At 41.2% G+C, this 19,988-nt stretch overlaps 1 long non-coding RNA gene, 1 other non-coding gene and 1 pseudogene across 2 annotated transcripts in view; 1 reads left to right on the top strand and 2 right to left on the bottom strand.

Moving 5' to 3' along the window:
• Positions 1-19,536, bottom strand: part of Gm10874 (predicted gene 10874) — a 24,569-nt gene extending 5,033 nt beyond the window's left edge. Inside the window, exon 1 of the long non-coding RNA NR_157560.1 lies at positions 17,904-19,536. This is a non-coding gene — a long non-coding RNA (predicted gene 10874). The remainder of the gene's footprint in view (positions 1-17,903) is intronic.
• On the bottom strand, positions 4,558-4,664 carry Gm25525. Its single transcript, XR_003956036.1, has one exon. It is a non-coding gene; the product is annotated as a U6 spliceosomal RNA (small nuclear RNA).
• Positions 17,647-19,988, top strand: Got2-ps1 (glutamatic-oxaloacetic transaminase 2, mitochondrial, pseudogene 1; annotated as a pseudogene).

The raw sequence follows: 19,988 nt of genomic DNA, 5'->3' as shown, positions 1-19,988 counted from the left end.
CATTATTATTCTCTTTAATTTTTATTCAATTTACATCCTGATCGCTGCCCTATTCCTATCACCTTCCAAAGTCCCTAACCCCTCCCTACTTCCCTTCTTCTCTGAAAGAGAGAAGAGCCATCCCCAGGGTATCCCCTTACCAAGGAACATTAAATCTCTGCAGGGCTAGGGCCAGGTGTATCCCTAAATAAATATATTTAGGGATAGCCCCTGCTCTAGTTGTTCAAGACCCACATTGCATATTTGTTATATATGTGAATGGGGGACTAGTCCTGCCTGTGTAAGGTCTTTTGTTTGTAGTTCAGTCTCTGAGCGTCCCCAAGGGTTCAAGTTTGTTGGCCACGTTGTTCTTTCTATAGAGTTCCTATACCCCACAGAATCCTCAATTCTCAATCCACCCCCTAACTCTTCCATATTGGTTCCCAAACTCTATCAAATGCTTGGCCATGGATCTCTGCATCTGTCTGGGTAAGCTGAAGAGAAGCGCATCTATGAGAACAGCCATGGCAGGCTCCTGTCTAAAAACATAATGGAGTATCATTAATACTGTCAGATATTGCTCATGGGATAGGCTTTTAGTTGAGCCCACTATTGCTTGTCCATTCATTCAGTCTCTGATCCATCCCCCATTCCTGCATTTTTTTTGTAGGCAGAATAAATTTAGGGTAAAATTTTTGTGGATAGGCTATTGTCCCTATCGCTCTGTTGGTGTTCCTACCTGGCTATAAGAGATGACCTCTTCAGGTTCTATATCCCCAACTCTTTGAGTCACAACTAAGGACACTCTCATTGATTCACAAGTACATAGGGACACAGGTAGAGAAGTTTCTTTGGACCAGGCTTTGGAATAAGTAAGACACAACCACCATGTAAGGTGTTAGGGTACATAGAGCCTGCAGCCTCCACCACAGGCAGGGGTTGAGGAGGTTGGCAGGCATTAGTTGATAAGGTTAGGGCAGGAGATTCTTTGCCCAGACATTGTGTTATCTGGGTATTTTAAAAATAGTAAAACTGTCAGGTGTTTTCCATCCACAGGACTAAGCTGGACAGCAGGATAAAGAGAGCAGCTGGGGCTGTTGTTGGCAGTTTGCAGATACAGCTGCTGAGGACAGAATACAGACCAAGCTCCTGGGAAGATAATCTCAGGGCTAAGCCAAGTGTGCAGCCCCAAGCCAAGAAGCAAGTCTTTTTTTCCTGGTTATAAAGTCTAGGTTGGCATCTGTGGGTTTTCAGGGATTGCTTGCAGTATGTCCAGTCCCTTCTATCTCTTACAGTTTCTAATGGGAAGTTGGTTGTCATTCTGGTAGGACTGCATTTGCATATTACATGGCCCTTTTCCCTTGTTCCTTGTAATATTTTTTCTTTATCCTTTAGATTCTGTGTTTTGATTATTATATGGCAGGAGGACTCTATTTTCTGTTCCAGTCTAATTGATGCTCTATATGCTCCTTGTGTGTTTATAGATATCTCTTTCTTCAGGTTGGGAAAGTTTATTTCTGTGATTTTATTGAAAATAGTTTCTAGCCGTTGAAGCTGGAACTTTTCACTGTTTTCTATTCCTATTATTCTTAGGTTAGGTCTTTTCATGGTACTGTAGATTTTGTGGGTGTTTTGTGTGAGAAAAATTTTAAATTTAACATTTTCTTTGACTGATGTATCAGTTTCTTCTATTGTGTCTTCCATGCCTGAGATTCTCTCTTCCAACTCATGTATTTCTGTTGATGATGCTTTCATCTGTTGTTCCTGTTCTCTTCCCTGGATTTTTCATCACCAGGATTTCCTCAGTTTGTGTTTCCACCATTGGTTCTATTTCCATTTTCAGGTCTTTCACAGTTTTATTTATTCCCTTCATCTATTTTATTGCATTTTCCTACATATCTTTAAGGGATTTACTTGTTTTCTCTTAAAGTGCCTCTATCCGTTTGATTGTATTTTCCTATATTTATTTAAAGGATTTATTCATTTCCTCTTTAAATGCCTCTATCATCTTAAAAAGTTTGGATTTAAGGTCATTTTCTTGTGTTTTGGTTGTGTTCAGATATCCAGGGCTTGCTGTAGTGGAGTGAAGTGTCATATTTCCCTGGTTTTTGTTGGTTGTGTTCTTTTGAAGACTTTTAGTCATTTGGGTGGCTTTTGTCCCTGATTGTTCCTATTGTAGTAGGTATTGGAGGGAGGTCTAATCTCCATCACCCTGGTGTGGCAAGCCTCTGATGTAAATCTCCGTGCTGAACAGCTCCAGATCAGCAGGTCTGATGAAGGTGATCTAGAGTTACTGGGATAATAGCAGTTTAGCTGGGATAGAAGGCTGCTCAGGGCGGCTGGGGGCACTCCAGAAGACTCAGCAAGTAAGGGATATTGATGCAGGAAAGGAACATAACCTGTATGCTTCTGGATCAGCAAGTCTGATGAAGTTAGGCAGTGAGGTAGCAGGATAATAGAGGTCTACACAGATAGTAGGTGGCTCAGAGAAGCTGGGGGTGCCCCAGAGTACTCAGTGGGCCATGTTATTATTCTTAAAGTATTTGTTGTTACTTGATTTCCATTGAGTTTTTTTATTTATTGTGTTTTCACATACGCTTGCAACTGTTGCAGGCCCTTAGGAAATTAAGTAAGAATGCATGTATTTATCTATAAAAGCCCATTCTGCTTAATGTTCAGTCAAGAGATTGAAGCATAGCTGTAAATATTGCTCAGATTTGTAAGCATAAGACTTTAGGCTGGATTTTGAGAACCTCAGTAAAATACACAGGGAGTCTTGGGTACCTGCAACACCAGGACTGGGCAGGTATTTACAGGCAGAACCCTGTATCTCATTATCAACCTATTCTAAATATCAAAAAATAAATATGAAAGAAAATTGAAAGACAGTCATATGTATCAGACCTCACGTGTCTATATGAAATGTATATACTACCCATATACACATTCACATATAGAGACACTAACATGTATTCCAGACATATAGACAAAATATACATCACATAAACAACATAAAATGAGTAAAATAAAAATCTGGAGAAGAAAGGAAGGAATGGAAGAGAGCATAGAGAGGGAAAAAGATGAAGAAGAAAGAGAAAAGGGAAATAGAGGAGGGTCAAAGGGACAAAGAAAATAAAAGGGTGGAGGGGAAAAGGAAGGAAGGAAAACAACAAATAATTTAGTTTTGAGGAATGATCCCATGTCTGGTATACAATAACAACATAAAATAAAAACAATAATTATGTCTAAGTTGTCACATTTTCACAGCCATGAAGGTTCACTTACATTCCTGTGCAGAAACTTCCATGGAAGTATACAAAGTTTGCATTGTTGAGCATCCTCCAACCCATGTTTATTAGTTACATTCCTAATGCTGTGACCAAACACAATTTTCAAGGCAATTTACAAAAGTGTTTAATTGGGATTTTGATTTCAACGGTGTAAGGTCCATAATGGTTAGGAAAATATTGTGGCTGGGCTTCCAACCTCCCCATGGCTCTCTGCAATGTCTTTCTAGCTGCTAGTAGGATGGTCCATTAAATCCTAGTTATAGCATTCAACATCTATCTACTCCAAAATCCCAGAGTTTACAGATTCATTTAAAAGCAATGTTGGCAAGCCTTCCACAGGAAGTGCCCACTCCCTGGTAGCACTTTCCTTCTTAGTTACTTTTTTATAACTGGGTCAAAACACTGTAATCATGAAAATATCCAAAATAATACATTTAATTGGGCTTACACTTCCAGGGGGTTAAAGATTTTGGTAGGTTACAACAATGTGGAAACAGAAACAGATGAGAAGTCACATCTGTATCTAGAAAAAGGAGATAGAGAGGACACTGGGAATGACTCTGTCTTTTGAAACCTAAAAACCTATGATTTGTGCCATACTCCTTCAACAAAGTTGCACTTCCTTTTCCTTCCAAGAGTTCAACCAAATGGAGAATGGATATTCAAGTATTTGTGACTAGGGGGGGAATTTTTAATTCAAAAATACTAACCCATGTACTTCTACATCTCAATAGTTCTTTCACTGAACTTGTCCTGCCTCTACAGACATTTTACATCAAAATATCTCTGTGAGTCCCCAGTTTTCTCTCTCTTAGAATTTTTTACGTATCCTTACCTTACTCTTATTTCCCTATCAATTCATCATAGAAGTAACAGTGAAGTCCTAATTCAAACACTTGAAAGTGGTCCTGCAATCTATGAATACAACATATGATTAATAAACATAGATGATTGTGTTCTTTTTTTATTAGATATTTTCTTTATTTACATTTCAAATGCTATCCCAAAACTTCCCTATACCCTCCCCCTGCCCTGCCTCCCTACCCACCCACTCCAACTTCTTGGCCCTGGCATTCTTCTGTACTGGAGCATATAAAGTTTGCAAGACTAAGGGGCCTCTCTTCCCAGTGATGGCCGACTAGGCCATCTTCTGCTACATATGCAGCTAGAGACACGAGCTCTGGGGGTACTGGTTAGTTCCTATTGTTGTTCCACCTATGGGGTTGCAGACTCCTTCAGCTCCTTGGGTACTTTCTCTAGCTCCTCCATTGGGGGCTCTGTGTTCCATAAAAACATAGAACACTTTACGAATTTGCATGTCATCCTTGCGCAGGGGCCATGCTAATCTTCTCTGTATCATTCCAATTTTAGTATATGTGCTACTGAAGTGAGCACAATTGTGTTCTTGAAATAGTGATTTTGTAAAATGAGTTAGTCAGAGATCAAGGAAAATCATTGGGGTTGGTCATACCATAGTGTTAATGACAACCCTGACCAAATGCCTAAAATGTTATGGATATCTGTTTACTTCATGGATAGTGGGTTCATTGTTCAAATAATGGTCAAAGATGACATCTTGCGAACTGAGGTGATTTTATGACTGAACCCTGTGACCCTCAGATTAAACAACCTCATGAACTCAAAAAAATTATTTCCAGTGGTTCTCAAAGTTTTTTGCTTGTTTGTTCTGGTATATGAAATCCCTCTCTTTCCTTTTAAATTGGGATTATATATGAAATTTTTATTTTATGTGCATATGTGGGCTCCATCTCAAGTCACTGCTTGGGGATGGAGTTTCGGAAGAGCTTTCAGGAGTCAGGTATCTCCTTCCACTGCAAGAGATGCACAATTCAACTTCAGCTTGTCAGACTGGATGTCAGATGAATTTACTAAATGAACCATCTTTGCAAATCCATAGCTACTTTCTTCAATTAAAATAACCAAGAATAGACTGACTTATAGAAGTCAAAATAAGAGAGCTGATGAGATTTCCTTTATTTAAAAGTATTATTTAAGAAAAAGTGATACACACAAACATGAAAGCATTAAAATGATGGAAGAGGATAGGGCTTACCTAGGATTCCAACATCTTTATGCTATTTCAAAGTCTAGGTTGAGCCAAGAAATGCTCTTCTAAACCCTTTCAGAATTCTTTGCATTGTAAACAGAAGTTGAATATATTTTTAATGCTCCTTCTGAAATTACTACAAAGATAGAACTTTTCCTCTTTATTATGTATCTTGTGATAACTCTACACAGGTAACTGAATTATTTAAATTTTTGAAAAATAAAACAATTTTAAGACATTAAAAATTATATTGATGATTACACCAGAAGTTTAGAAGTTCTCTCAAGCTTTTGGATTGTAGGATTACTACTACAAAATAATCCTTCTACTAAAAGCTATCTACAGGCTCCATGTAATACCCATCAAAACATATCAAACACAATTCTTCACACATTTTTTAATGTTCAACTTCATATGGAACCACAGAAATATATAAAAGACACATATATACATATACACAGATACACACAAATACACACAATGGCTCAAAAACTATAAATAATACAAATGATTAGAGGTATCACCATCACAGACTTCAAACTATAGGAATGAAAACAGCATGCCACACTACTGCCAGCAACTGGCAGACCACATGGCTCCAGCTGGGTGATATCAACTTGGCGGTCTTTCTGGGCCAGAGCTCCTGAGTCCCTTGGCAGATTGCTGCCACACCAGCCCAACACAATTACCCGGTGGTCAGCCACCCTACCACCCATCAACCCAGTAGAAACAAAATTCTTGAAGATTATAATTAACCAATCAGATTTATATATCAATAAATTCTCAATTTACAAGATGCCAAAACAATTTCAGAACCAGTTAATAATAATAGAAGCTCCTTAGAACTGGGAACAAAACACCCATGGAAGGAGTTACAGAGACAAAGTTTGGAGCTGAGATGAAAGGATGGACCATGTAGAGACTGCCATATCCAGGGATCCACCCCATAATCAGCATCCAAACGCTGACACCATTGCATACACTAGCAAGATTTTATCGAAAGGACCCAGATGTAGCTGTCTCTTGTGAGACTATGTCGGGCCTAGCAAACACAGAAGTGGATGCTCACAGTCAGCTAATGGATGGATCACAGGGCTCCCAATGGAGGAGCTAGAGAAAGAACCCAAGGAGCTAAAGGGATCTGCAACCCTATAGGTGGAATATTATGAACTAACCAGTACCCCGGAGCTCTTGACTCTAGCTGCATATGTATCAAAAGATGGCCTAGTCGGCCATCACTGGAAAGAGAGGCCCATTGGACACGCAAACTTTATATGCCCCAGTACAGGGGAACGCCAGGGCCAAAAAGGGGGAGTGGGTGGGTAGGGGAGTGGGGGTGGGTGGGTATGGGGGACTTTTGGTATAGCATTGGAAGTGTAAATGAGCTAAATACCTAATAAAAAATGGAAAAAAATAATAATAGAAGCTGTCCACCTAGATAAGACAAATATCCCAATCATTCTATTCTTTAATATCATAACTACCTGTGGCTAATTAAAGCCATGCTGGTTCAGGTTTTTCTTGTTCGTCTACTTCCATCTTGGCCTCTCCCCCTCTCCCTTAGATGCTTTCTGTCCCTATAACTCTTAGGTCTGCCTCCCTTTTCCCTGTCCAATCACAGACCTCTTGCTGCTCTTATATTTTAGTCTGATTGGACAGGGAAAATCCTGTCACATATCACCCTTTCTGTTTAAATTAAAAAATAAAATAAAATAAAACTTTTCTTTCAAAATATAAATTGAGCAAAACTATTACCATTTTGTAGTTTATAAGATACGAGATAAACCTAACACCCATTCCATCATTTATGTCAATTAAATACAACCTCTGTCATCTATCCTAACTTAAAAGATTTATAATTTTACGTCAGACTTATGTCCTTTAGATTGCAAGCCATCTGAAAATCCTCCTCTAAAATCTTTTCTCTCAAAGTAAATAGCCTAGGTTGGCTATGAGACTATATAGTTTTTCAACCCCATTAGAAATCCAAGAATAACTAATATTACCTGACAATATGACAAAATATAGCTTCCAAAATTTAGTGAATTTATGGAGATCACTGAACACCTGGACAGTCCCTTATACTTCAAAAGGTTGTAGCATTGGTCTTCTGCCTTCTGGTCCAGGATCATTTGACAGACCTTAGAGAAACAGGAAATTAAGGACTAGCCCCTTCTATCTCAGCAGAACTAAGCTTTCCTAACCTGTAAATTTTGTCCCATTTCTGGACAGTATTATGTCTGTAGATGAGATGAGGTATTTCTTTCCTAGTGGCTGTCTTGTCACTACTGGAACAACTCCATAGATGCTCCATTTCTCCTCTGAATCCAAGAAAGGGAACGCTGTCAAGATCAGACTTGTCTCAACAAGTAAATAAATAACATTAAATGTCACATTCTGTGGATTTCTGACATTTTTGAAAACCAACTATCTATGTAAAGTAACCTGGACTGTTTTCTGCTAACTACTCTCAGCTATTTCTAATTAAAATATCTGAAAACACCCTGACAATAAACTCAGAGCCACGAATTTGCTATTTGGTCCTTAACTCACAGGCTTAACCATCACAGATAAGTTCATAAATACAGTAATAGAAGGACTGGGTCTAAGACCTGTACTTTAAAATTTTTAGTATCAATAGAAGAATTTATAGCAATGAAAACCTGATTTTAAGAAATTACAACTTCAGCTTAATAAAAATTAAAGTGTTTTCTACTAAATGAGATTATGGCTATGCATTAATTTGAGCTATTCCTCCATGTTTCAATTATGATCATTGCTATATTGTCTAGAAAGAAAACCTATAATAACTGCCTCCAGCCCCAAAGCTCAGGGAACTGGGCGATAAGTCTACATAACTTCTTAAAGCTGAATATGGGTGTTGAGATATTTTGAAGAGGTGGGGGAGAATGTGCAAATTTATATAACCACTTAGAAAATTAATTTGCTGGTTTCACAGAAAACCTATCTATCTCAAGACCCAGTTATACTACTCCTGGGTATTATACCCAAAACTTGCCCCCCCAAAAAAACCATCCAATAGGAAAGCATCAGTTTCTAACACTATTAATGATACTTTGCTATGCTTTCAGACAGAAGCAAGTAGTCCTCTGAGAGGCTCCACCCATCAGCTGATTCAGACAAATACAGTCACTTGTACCCAAACAGTGGATGGAGACTGGGGATTCTTATGGAAGAATAGAAGGCAGGATTGTAGGTCCCAAAGGGGATAGGAACTCCACAGGAAGACGAAAAGACTCACCTATCCTGGACCCTTGGGCCTCTCAGAGTCTGAACCACCAACCAAAGAACAGACATGGGACCGACCTAGGTCTACCAGCACATATGTAGCAAATGTACATGTTGGTCTTCATATGGGTCTGGAACAACATGAACAAGGGGTATCCCAAAACCTGTTGCTGGCACATGAGATAGGTTCTCCCAGCTTGGCTTCCTTGCCAAGACTCAGTGGGAATAGAATATGCCTAGCCTCAAAGACTTGATGAGCTGGGGATGGGAGGTGGACAGGGGGGACAAGCAGGGACAGGGACAGTGAGAGGGATGTATACTGAATAAATAAATTAAAAAAAAAAAAAAAGAAGACAGACAACCTGCCACCTTCCTGGTCAGAGCACAGCCCGGGAGGCTTCTGCCTCACGTTCCGCGGGGGTCACCTTGGTTCCGAGACCCCGCGGCCGGCGGTCTGCGGGTGAGAGTGTGAAACACAGAGGCCAGCAGCTTCTGGAACGGGCGAGAGCCACAGAGCCTCTGAGGCGGCACCATTTCCGGCTCCGGACAACCGGCCACCTTCCTGGTGAGAGCACAGGGGTCCACCCAGCCCGAGAGGCTTCAGCCTCACGTTCCGTGGGGGCCACCTTGGTTCCGGGACTCCGCGGCGGGCAGTCTGCAGGCCAAAGCAACACAGCTTCTGGGAAAAATCCTGTTTTGGGCCTTCATCTTCGGCCAGGAGGAGGTCCAAACACCAGATAACTGTGCACCTCCCTGAAAGAGGAGAGCTTGCCTGCAGAGACTGCTCTGATCACTGAAACTCAGGGAAGAGAGCTAGTCTCCCTGGTCTGCTGATATAGTGTAACAAAATCACCAGAGGAAAAATCTCTAAACAGAGACAACTATAACAACTAACTCTAGAGATTACCAGATGGCGAAAGGTAAACGTAAGAATCTTACTAACAGAAACCAGGACTACTCACCATCATCAGAACCCAGCACTCCCACTTCGCCCAGTCCAGGGCACCCCAACACATCTGAAAAGCTAGACCTGGATTTAAAAGCATATCTCATGATGATGGTAGAGGACATCAAGAAGGACTTAAATAACTCACTTAAAGAAATACAGGAGAACACTGCTAAACAAGTAGAAGACATTAAAGAGGAAACACAAAAATCCCTTAAAGAATTGCAGGAAAACACAACCAAACAGGTGATGGAATTGAATAAAACCATCCAAGACCTAAAAAGGGAAGTAGACACAATAAAGAAAACCCAAAGTGAGGCAACAGTGGAGATAGAAACCCTAGGAAAGAAATCTGGAACCATAGATGTGAGCATCAGCAACGGAATACAAGAGATAGAAGAGAGAATCTCAGGTGCAGAAGATTCCATAGAGAACATCAGCACAACAACCAAAGAAAATACAAAACGCAAAAAGATCCTAACTGAAACATCCAGGAAATCCAGGACACAATGAGAAGACCAAACCTACAGATAATAGGAGTTGAAGAGAATGCAGATTTTCAACTTAAAGGGCCAGCAAATATCTTCAACAAAATTATAGAAGAAAACTTGTCAAACCTAAAGAATGACATGCCCATGAACATACAAGAAGCCTACAGAACTCCAAATAGACTGGACCAGAAAAGAAATTCCTCCTGACACATAATAATCAGAACAACAAATGCACTAAATAAAGATAGAATACTAAAAGCAGTAAGGGAAAAAGGTCAAGTAACATATAAAGGCAAGCCTATCAGAATTACACCAGATTTTTCACCAGAGACTATGAAAGCCAGAAGAGCCTGGACAGATGTTATACAGACACTAAGAGAACACAAATTCCATCCCAAGCTACTATACCCAGCCAAACTCTCAATTACCATAGATGGAGAAACCAAAGTATTCCACGACAAAACTAAATTCACCCATTATCTCTCCACGAATCCAGCCCTTCAAAGGATAATAACAGAAAAAAATCAATACAAGGACGGGAACCACGACCTAGAAAAAACAAGAAGATAATCCCTCAACAAACCTAAAAGAAGACAGCCACAAGAACAGAATGCCAACCTTAACAACAAAAACAACAGGAAGCAACAATTACTTTTCCTTAATATCTCTTAATATCAGTGGTCTCAACTCCCCAATAAAAAGACATAGACTAACAGACTGGCTACATAAACAGGACCCAACATTCTGCTGCTTACAGGAAACCCATCTCAGGGAAAAAGACAGACACTACCTCAGAGTGAAAGGCTGGAAAACAATTTTCCAAGCAAATGGTCTGAAGAAACAAGCTGGAGTAGCCATTCTAATATCGGATAAAATCGACTTCCAACCCAAAGTTATTAAAAAAGACAAGGAGGGACACTTCATACTCATCAAAGGTAAAATCCTCCAAGAGGAACTCTCAATTCTGAATATCTATGCTCCAAATGCAAGGGCAGCCACATTCATTAAAGACACTTTAGTAAAGCTCAAAGCACACGTTGCACCTCACACAATAATAGTGGGAGACTTCAACACACCACTTTCATCAATGGACAGATCGTGGAAACAGAAAATAAACAGGGGCACAGTGAAACTAACAGAAGTTATGAAACAAATGGACCTGACAGATATCTACAGAACATTTTATCCTAAAACAAAAGGATATACCTTCTTCTCAGCACCTCACGGGACCTTCTCCAAAATTGACCATATAATTGGTCACAAAACAGGCCTCAACAGATACAAAAATATTGAAATTGTCCCATGCATCCTATCAGACCACCATGGCCTAAGACTGATGGTCAATAACAACATAAATAATGGAAAGCCAAAATTCACATGGAAACTGAACAACACTCTTCTCGATGATACCTTGGTCAAGGAAGGAATAAAGAAAGATATTAAAGACTTTTTAGAGTTTAATGAAAATGAAGCCACAACGTACCCAAACCTATGGGACACAATGAAAGCATTTCTAAGAGGGAAACTCATAGCTCTGAGTGCCTCCAAGAAGAAACGGGAAAGAGCACGTACTAGCAGCTTGACAACACATCTAAAAGCTCTAGAAAAAAAGGAAGCAAATTCACCCAAGAGGAGTAGAAGGCAGGAAATAATCAAACTCAGGGGTGAAATCAACCAAGTGGAAACAAGAAGAACTATTCAAAGAATTAACCAAACGAGGAGTTGGTTCTTTGAAAAAATCAACAAGATAGATAAATCCTTAGCTAGACTCACTAGAGGGCACAGGGACAAAATCCTAATTAACAAAATCAGAAATGAAAAGGGAGACATAACAACAGATCCTGAAGAAATCCAAAACACCATCAGATCCTTCTACAAAAGGCTATACTCAACAAAACTGGAAAGCCTGGACGAAATGGACAAATTTCTGGACAGATACCAGGTACCAAAGTTGAATCAGGATCAAGTTGACCATCTAAACAGTCCCATATCACCTAAAAAAATAGAAGCAGTTATCAATAGTCTCCCAGCCAAAAAAAGCCCAGGACCAGATGGGTTTACTGCAGAGTTCTATCAGACCTTCAAAGAAGATCTAATTCCAGTTCTGCACAAACTATTTCACAAAACAGAAGTAGAAGGTACTCTACCCAACTCATTTGATGAAGCCACTATTACTCTGATACCTAAACCACGGAAAGACCCAACAAAGATAGAGAACTTCAGACCAATTTCTCTTATGAATATCGATGCAAAAATCCTCAATAAAATTCTCGCTAACCGAATCCAAGAACACATTAAAGCAATCATCCATCCTGACCAAGTAGGTTTTATTACAGGGATGCAGGGATGGTTTAATATACGAAAATCCATCAATGTAATCCATTATATAAACAAACTCAAAGACAAAACCACATGATCATCTCGTTAGATGCAGAAAAAGCATTTGACAAGATCCAACACCCATTCATGATAAAAGTGTTGGAAAGATCAGGAATTCAAGGCCCATACCTAAACATGATAAAAGCAATCTACAGCAAACCAGTAGCCAACATCAAAGTAAATGGAGAGAAGCTGGAAGCAATCCCACTAAAATCAGGGACTAGACAAGGCTGCCCACTTTCTCCCTACCTTTTCAACATAGTACTTGAAGTATTAGCCAGAGCAATTCGACAACAAAAGGAGATCAAGGGGATACAAATTGGAAAAGAGGAAGTCAAAATATCACTTTTTGCAGATGATATAATAGTATATATAAGTGACCCTACAAATTCCACCAGAGAACTCCTAAACCTGATAAACAGCTTCGGTGAAGTAGCTGGATATAAAAATAAACTCAAACAAGTCAATGGCCTTTCTCTATACAAAGAATAAACAGGCTGAGAAAGAAATTAGGGAAACAACACCCTTCTCAATAGTCACAAATAATATAAAATATCTTGGCGTGACTCTAACTAAGGAAGTGAAAGATCTATATGATAAAAACTTCAAATCTCTGAAGAAAGAAATTAAAGAAGATCTCAGAAGATGGAAAGATCTCCCATGATCATGGATTGGCAGGATCAACATTGTAAAAATGGCTATCTTGCCAAAAGCAATCTACAGATTCAATGCAATCCCCATCAAAATCCTAACTCAATTCTTCAATGAATTAGAAGGAGCAATTTGCAAATTCATCTGGAATAACAAAAAACCTAGGATAGCAAAAAGTCTTCTCAAGGATAAAAGAACCTCTGGTGGAATCACCATGCCTGACCTAAAGCTTTACTACAGAGCAATTGTGATAAAAACTGCATGGTACTGGTATAGAGACAGACAAGTAGACCAATGGAATAGAATTGAAGACCCAGAAATGAACCCACACACCTATGGTCACTTGATCTTCGACAAGGGAGCTAAAACCATCCAGTGGAAGAAAGACAGCATTTTCAACAATTGGTGCTGGCACAACTGGTTGTTATCATGTAGAAGAATGCGCATCGATCCATACTTATCTCCTTGTACTAAGGTCAAATCTAAGTGGATCAAGGAACTTCACATAAAACCAGAGACACTGAAACTTATAGAGGAGAAAGTGGGGAAAAGCCTTGAAGATATGGCACAGGGGAAAAATTCCTGAACAGAACAGCAATGGCTTGTGCTGTAAGATCGAGAATTGACAAATGGGACCTAATGAAACTCCAAAGTTTCTGCAAGGCAAAAGACACCGTCAATAAGACAAAAAGACCACCAACTGATTGGGAAAGGATCTTTACCTATCCTAAATCAGATAGGGGACTAATATCCAATATATATAAAGAACTCAAGAAGGTGGACTTCAGAAAATCAAATAAACCATTTTAAAAATGGGGCTCAGAACTGAACAAAGAATTCTCACCTGAGGAATACCGAATGGCAGAGAAGCACCTGAAAAAATGTTCAACATCCTTAATCATCAGGGAAATGCAAATCAAAACAACCCTGAGATTCCACCTCACACCAGTCAGAATGGCTAAGATCAAAAATTCAGGTGACAGCAGATGCTGGCGTGGATGTGGAGAAAGAGGAACACTCCTCCATTGTTGGTGGGATTGCAGGCTGGTACAACCACTCTGGAAATCAGTCTGGCGGTTCCTTAGGAAATTGGACATAGTACTACCGGAGGATCCAGCAATACCTCTCCTGGGCATATATCCAGAAGATGCCCCAACTGGTAAGAAGGACACATGCTCCACTATGTTCATAGCAGCCTTATTTATAATAGCCAGAAGCTGGAAAGAACCCAGATGCCCCTCAACAGAGGAATGGATACAGAAAATGTGGTACATCTACACAATGGAGTACTACTCAGCTATTAAAAAGAATGAATTTATGAAATTCCTAGCCAAATGGATGGACCTGGAGGGCATCATCCTGAGTGAGGTAACACATTCACAAAGGAACTCACACAATATGTACTCACTGATAAGTGGATATTAGCCCAAAACCTAGGATACCCAAGATATAAGATACAATTTCCTAAACACATTAAACTCAAGAAAAATGAAGACTGAAGTGTGGACACTATGCCCTTCCTTAGAATTGGGAACAAAACACCCATGGAAGGAGTTACAGAGACAAAGTTTGGAGCTGAGATGAAAGGATGGACCATGTAGAGACTGCCATATCCAGGGATCCACCCCATAATTAGCATCCAAACGCTGACACCATTGCATACACTAGCAAGATTTTATCGAAAGGACCCAGATGTAGCTGTCTCTTGTGAGACTATGCCGGGGCCTAGCAAACACAGAAGTGGATGCTCACAGTCAGCTAATGGATGGATCACAGGGCTCCCAATGGAGGAGCTAGAGAAAGAATCAAGGAGCTAAAGGGATCTGCAACCCTATAGGTGGAACATTATGAACTAACCAGTACCCCGGAGCTCTTGACTCTAGCTGCATATGTATCAAAAGATGGCCTAGTCGGCCATCACTGGAAAGAGAGGCCCATTGGACACGCAAACTTTATATGCCCCAGTACAGGGGAACGCCAGGGCCAAAAAGGGGGAGTGGGTGGGTAGGGGGGTGGGGGTGGGTGGGTATGGGGGACTTTTGGTATAGCATTGGAAATGTAAATGAGCTAAATACCTAATAAAAATGGAAAAAGAAAAGAAAAGAAAAAAAAAGCAAAAGAAAAAAAAAGAAAAAAAATAAAAAATAAAAAAAAGAAAAATCATTAATACATAAATAATCATATTCCCATCACTGCACACTGGCATGTCTGCTCCATCACAGTAACTGGGCTGACCCAGAGAAGAATTTGATGAAACTCAACCTGAAGTATTTTCTGGAGCAGGATTTTTTTTCATAAAATAATGCAGAGAGTCCTCCAGTGGTGAGAAAGCCCAATATTCTGGGCAAGTGGTTTGTACTGGCTAGTTTTGTGTCAACTTGACACAGACTGGAGTTATCACAGAGAAAGGAGCTTTAGTTGGGGAAATGCCTCCACGAGATCCAGCTGTAAGGCATTTTCTCAATTAGTGATCAAGGGGGGAGATCCCCTTGTGGGTGGTGCCATCTCTGGGCTGGTAGTCTTGGGTTCTATAAGAGAGCAGGCTGAGCAAGCCAGGAGAAGCAAGCCAGTAAAGAACATCCCTCCATGGCCTCTGCATCAGCTCCTGCTTTTTGACCTGCCTGAGTTCCAGTCCCGACTTCCTTTAGTGATGAACAGCAATGTGGAAGTGTAAGCTGAATAAACCCTTTCCTCCCCAACTTGCTTCTTGGTCATAATGTTTTGTCCAGGAATAGAAACCCTGACTAAGACATGGTTTTCTTATCTAATATCTCCACCCCAGTCTGATTTCACCATATTCCTTTTTTAAAATCATACCCAATATCAATATAGATTCCTGGTTTTCTCATTTTTTACATGGTATGTGAGTTTCTTTGTTTTATAAACCTTTCTTCATAACCTCTCGTCTTTCTTGGAACATAGACAGGCCTGGTTTACAGTATTGCTCTGATTTGGCTTTCTGAAAGAAAAGGCAGGATTTTGTATACACTATGACTGCACAACTTTACCTTTCTGATTAGAGTCTATATTTAGCCAAAACTTTCACCCCTTCCCCTAACTTTTTGTTGTCCCTACCATGTCCTTTCTATGTAATTCTCCTCGCATATTTTCTATAAGTAATGTTGTATTAATCACTAGTCCCTCAGTGATTTGCATCTGATTCCTCTGCTCCTTTTTTCTTACTTATACCTAGCCAAAAAATCTTACATATAAGTACAGAGAGAAGTAAGTATGTCCTACTCTCTAAAACAAGCCAAAAAAAAAACTCTTACATATAAGTACAGAGAAAGTATGTCCTACTCTCTTAAACAATTGATACATAAAGAATTTCTAATGACTGTTTTATAGTCAACAACTACTATATGGTAATAGAGATCTTACAGATGGATATTAACTGGTGTTGAAAATACTGGTCACATCTCTGAGGATGGCTGAGGGGAGAGCTCAGAGACCTGCATACAAGCCTGACAATGGAAATTACCACCTCAAGACCACTAACACCTTGTCTTTCTTTAACACTGGGAATGTTCCCAATGAAGGAAGGAAAACTTTACTGAATTAAAGCAGCAACAAAACTTCACCACTGATGTAAACACAGATGGGCAAGTCCCATTTCTAAAACACAAGAAACCATGAAAATCCAAATCAATTCCCCTTCAATAATTATTAAGCTCATAATAACCCCAAATAAGAGAAACAAGCAAAACTCAAGTTAAAAATTAAAAAAGAAAATGACTGTAAGTTTGTTCAAAGAATTCATATAACACAAGCATATCTTATAGTGGTTGACTTGATGCTGCTTGTATTCTAATGCTAATATTGGATCCCCAAGACTGATTGCTCCAGAGACGTAGACATAAACACTAAGTGACACCATTCCAAAATTATTTCTAATTGGTAAATAAGGAGGCCAACAGCTCATAGCTCGGGAGAAGAGACATTAGTGTGGTTTTGGTTTCATGATGTTGGAGTTGGAGGAGAACCATCAGGAAAGAAGTTTCAGGAAGAGAGAGAAGAAGCCAATGTAGGTTAGGAGGGCTACCATGAGGGCTGTCCAATTGGTGTAAAGAGCAACCAAGGTGAAACATAGCGAGGAGTAAATAATAACTCAGGGTTGTCTATAGGAAAGTCAAGTCTAACTGCATAGAGGGTAGGCAACACTGCCCAGCTCTTGTATTTTTAAGGCTTATTGTAAATGTAATGGATGTGTGTTGTTTTTCTTTGAGAACTAACTAATCATAGAAACTCCCAGGGCAGGATTAAATGATTTCTACAACAGTATCTTCTAAATTAATCCCAAGAAAACACCAAATGCAGAAAGAAATAAGGAAATTGATTTAAGGTATTAAAATAGTTTGATTCTTTAAAAATAAATAAAAAGTAGAGTTTAATTTAAAAGATAGAGATACAAAAGAGAATCAAAAGTAAATGATGACAGAAATGAAAATTTCATTAAGTTATACATAATATTCAGTAGAAAACCTCACAGAATGGATCATGTAGAAAACAGACAATGGAGTCAGGAAGACAAGAGAGAAGAAAAGAATGATTTAGTTGTGGTTAGTAATCAATTTGATAAAGAGGGTGAACATGGGACGCTTCCCCAGATCTCGGCTCTACCACCATCCACTGCCGTCTTACCGCCCACCATGGCCCTCCTGCACTCCAGCCGCATCCTCTCCGGGATGGCTGCTGCCTTTCACCCAGGCCTAGCTGCTGCAGCCTCTGCCAGAGCCAGCTCCTGGTGGACCCATGTCGAAATGGGACCTCCAGATCCCATCCTGGGCGTTACCGAAGCCTTCAAGAGAGATACCAACAGCAAGAAGATGAACCTGGGAGTTGGTGCCTACCGGGATGATAACGGAAAACCTTACGTGCTCCCCAGTGTCCGGAAGGCAGAGGCCCAGATTGCTGCAAAAAATTTGGACAAGGAATACCTGCCCATTGGGGGACTGGCTGAATTCTGTAAGGCTTCTGCAGAACTGGCCCTGGGCGAGAACAACGAAGTGTTGAAAAGCGGCCGGTTCGTCACTGTGCAGACCATTTCCGGGACTGGAGCCTTAAGGGTCGGGGCCAGTTTTCTGCAAAGGTTTTTTAAGTTCAGCCAAGATGTCTTTCTGCCCAAACCGTCCTGGGGGAATCACACGCCCATCTTCAGGGATGCCGGCATGCAGCTCCAAGGTTATCGCTACTATGACCCCAAGACTTGCGGTTTTGACTTCTCCGGAGCCCTAGAAGACATATCAAAAATCCCAGAGCAGAGTGTCCTCCTCCTGCATGCCTGCGCTCACAACCCCACAGGCGTGGACCCTCGTCCCGAGCAGTGGAAGGAGATAGCGTCCGTGGTGAAGAAAAAGAATCTCTTCGCATTCTTTGACATGGCCTACCAAGGCTTTGCCAGCGGTGATGGTGATAAGGATGCCTGGGCCGTGCGGCACTTCATCGAGCAGGGCATCAATGTCTGCCTCTGCCAATCGTATGCCAAGAACATGGGCCTGTACGGTGAGCGTGTGGGAGCCTTCACGGTGGTCTGCAAAGATGCAGAAGAAGCCAAAAGGGTGGAGTCACAGCTGAAGATCTTGATCCGTCCCCTGTATTCCAACCCACCTCTCAATGGGGCCCGGATCACAGCAACCATCCTGACTTCTCCAGACTTGCGGAAGCAATGGTTGCAAGAGGTGAAAGGCATGGCTGACCGCATCATCAGCATGAGGACCCAGCTGGTCTCCAACCTGAAGAAAGAGGGCTCTTCCCACAACTGGCAGCACATCACCGACCAGATCGGCATGTTCTGTTTCACCGGCCTAAAGCCAGAGCAGGTGGAGCGGCTGACCAAGGAGTTCTCGGTCTACATGACAAAGGATGGCCGAATCTCCGTGGCAGGGGTCACCTCTGGCAATGTGGGCTACCTTGCCCATGCCATTCACCAGGTCACCAAGTAATTCCCAGGTGCGAAGGAACAGAGACCACTTTCCCGACAGCCTTTGCGCTCGTGAGCGTCATGTGCAGGGTGAGGGAGGGTGGGTGGTGGTGAATAGATCCGGTTTCCAACCACGGTGCACAACTCAGCAACTGAACTCGCTCCTCGAAAGAGAGGTAGGGCAGAGGCTTCCTCGGCTGGTATCTGGAACTTCGTCGGCTCTAAACCAAACTCCCTCATCCTTTTGTCTCCAGCTTTTCTGAAAGTTTACACACGCAAGAAAAATCACAGCACCAAACACCTGTCAGCCATGGCACTGGAATAGGTCAGACGCTTTACCTAAAGCCTCAGGTGGTATCAGGGGCTCCCCCGTGGACCCCGGTAGAGCCTCACGTAATAGAGGCTGTAAGAGAAAAATAACTAGTTCTGTCATTAACAGTTGTCCTCAAGTTCGTCCTCCTGGTGTGGAGCAAACTGTGTCAGCAGACCACATTACAGAAATTATGCTTTACAAAAACCAACAGGTCTGTTGCCACTTCAACAGGGACAGTAGAAGATGTAGTGTCGTGTCCGCCTGCCCCTTGTCATTGCTGTTCTAGAGCCTAGAGTCTCATCCCGTTCTACTGCGAACGTCCGCCTCAGCCTATGGGGGGAGTTACATAAGAATGGAGAGCATAGGTTTTCTGCTCCTGCATAGCCTCCTCTCTCATCAAAGAGCCGTGGAGAGAGAGACCCTGCCCTTGATTTCAGAGTCCTCTTCAGTCATTGATTGATTGGCTCCTACTGGGATGGGGCCTCTGCCCAGCTGGACCTCTTCATCCATCCTGGCTGCACAGCCTGTCTCTTCACATGAGTCAGACGTGCAGGGTAGGATCAGAAGGAGATACTCTGGGGTTTGTGTGCTGCCAGCCCGGCTCAGACTCCGCCCTTGGGAAAGATAACCACCATCCGCTCTAATCATGTAGACGTACTGCCGCCTGGTTTCTCTGTTACAATAAAATTACTATAGAGCCAG

This window comes from Mus musculus, chromosome 5, assembly GCF_000001635.26.
Source record: "Mus musculus strain C57BL/6J chromosome 5, GRCm38.p6 C57BL/6J".
NCBI lineage: Eukaryota > Metazoa > Chordata > Mammalia > Rodentia > Muridae > Mus > Mus musculus.
This window is presented reverse-complemented; position numbering and strand designations above follow the sequence as displayed.